The sequence below is a fragment of the Halyomorpha halys genome, unplaced genomic scaffold (assembly GCF_000696795.3).
Source record: "Halyomorpha halys isolate HHAL.00 unplaced genomic scaffold, Hhal_1.1 Scaffold104.1, whole genome shotgun sequence".
Taxonomy (NCBI): domain Eukaryota; kingdom Metazoa; phylum Arthropoda; class Insecta; order Hemiptera; family Pentatomidae; genus Halyomorpha; species Halyomorpha halys.
The window spans coordinates 1,999,231-2,001,135 of record NW_027107578.1 but is presented as its reverse complement, the minus strand read 5'-3'; the positions used below and the strand labels follow the sequence as shown (position 1 = coordinate 2,001,135).

The following is a 1,905-nucleotide window of genomic DNA, read 5'->3' as shown; positions in this document are numbered from 1 at the left end:
ATACTGTAAATTATCTTCCGATCAATTTACCCATAAGGTTTTTGTTTAATATCCTTATTTGCCAAATTTATTTATTTTGTTTTAATTTATGTTTAGAGTTAAATTCATTTTTTTTACATATAGATTTAACTTTTTTTTTCTTTTGTAATTCTCTCATTTCGAATTTGGATAATTCCTTTGTTTATTAAATGTTAATTTTAAATTTCCTTCTTTTTTATATTTTTCCAATAAAAATCGCTCACCATAACAGCACGAATATTTTACCCTCAGGATTTTTCAAGCCATTTTATGTCATTATGCTCCACATGTAGAAGGTGTTAATAGCCTATTAATAGAACTAGGTTTCGTTCGGATCACGTGCCCTAAATATACTACATAGGAAATTGTCATAGCTTTGACCCTATCGATCCCAAAGATCTGGGAATTTCTCTACACAAAACCATGTTCCCTCAAGTTCTGACCCTAATCCCCCACCTTTCCTCACTGAGAGATAAGGACAATCTCATTCTCATTCTGAGTCTAGATATTGAGAAAAGTCGAATAGAGTTGCAAGTTAACACTCTATGAGACATGTTTGTAAAATACTGTAAATTATACGTCTTAGTGTCCGTTCTGTACTCTTATAAAGTGATTAAAGTTCATCTTACTACATACTACTGCCGAACATCGCTTCTAGTTAATATTGGGGCCTAAATTTGCTTACATATGTGTCTGTTCATGTCAGGTTTTAATCAGCAACATCAGAGCTTATGGTATGGATTGTCTAACATATGCACCGAAACATGTTTATCAATAAAACATAAATAAAAAACTATAACCACATATGATATTATTTTTAAAAAATATACAGCTAAGTGAAAATAGATACAAATTCACATATCTTCAATATATATAGTGGTGGGATGCCTAAATATGGTTTACGGAATTTTTTTCTGAAAACATGAAATAGAGAAACATCAATAAGAATGTCCAATAGACCATCCAAAGACAGATAAATGGTCTCAGGGTTTCACTAATCGTATGGTGATGCTTTTGAGGGAAAATTGATTCTTCACTTCGATGTGTCTCCACCCAATAATCTTCCGGGGTATTCAGGTCTTCTTCGTAGGCCTTTTCAATAAAACCGGCCCCCGATTCTTCACTTCTGTACAAAATTACAAAATATTATCCTCGTCATTCAGATTACTAAGTGAATATAAAAAAAAAATTAAACGAATGCTTTACTAAAAAAAGTCTAAATCTTTATAAGTAGTACACAAGTTTATATGACGAATTAACCACTAATGTTTGAAAAATCATAGCTAAATGTCTGCAATCACACTTTTTCAGACATGTTTTCCTCGAAACCTATTAAAAATACCATCTGACCAAGTAATATTCACTATTGCTTGATTTGAGCATATATACATTAAATGAACATAATTGAAAGTTAAATATCAGTTATTGTATGTATTTAAAATAAAATATTCACATACACTTTATTATTTATTTATTGTGTCGTATATATTTTAATTATTCTTGTATGAAATTTTTATGTTAATCAAAATCTTTTGATAAAAATTTTTGGTAAATATATAAACTTATCCCTTGATTCTCCTAACCCAGAATATTATATTAATTTATAATTCTCAAATATTTATCACTTAAATAAATTTTAATACTTTTCACATAAAAATGCAAAATTTCTGTTGTAAAAAAATCAGATGGTTGGGAGTCAGAACCTCTTAAGGGGCCTCTACATGTTGGCCGAGCCATGGCGAACTCAGACATACGCGAGCATGTGGATGGGTGGCTTGGCTTGGTTGGCCTAGGCTCGTTGCCGAGCCGTCGAGAGTCGGTTTTTTGGACACAGATCAAAGGGGTTCGTGAGAGCGCTCGTGTAGCATCTACACCATTGTTCTTTGT

The 1,905-nt window shown here is 31.6% G+C and overlaps 1 long non-coding RNA gene across 1 annotated transcript in view; it reads right to left on the bottom strand.

Annotated features, from left to right (window-relative positions):
* Positions 1-804: 804 nt before the first annotated feature.
* LOC112210523 (uncharacterized) overlaps positions 805-1,905 on the bottom strand; it is a 2,109-nt gene continuing 1,008 nt past the window's right edge. The window contains exon 2 of the long non-coding RNA XR_002945197.2: positions 805-1,144. This is a non-coding gene — a long non-coding RNA (uncharacterized lncRNA). The remainder of the gene's footprint in view (positions 1,145-1,905) is intronic.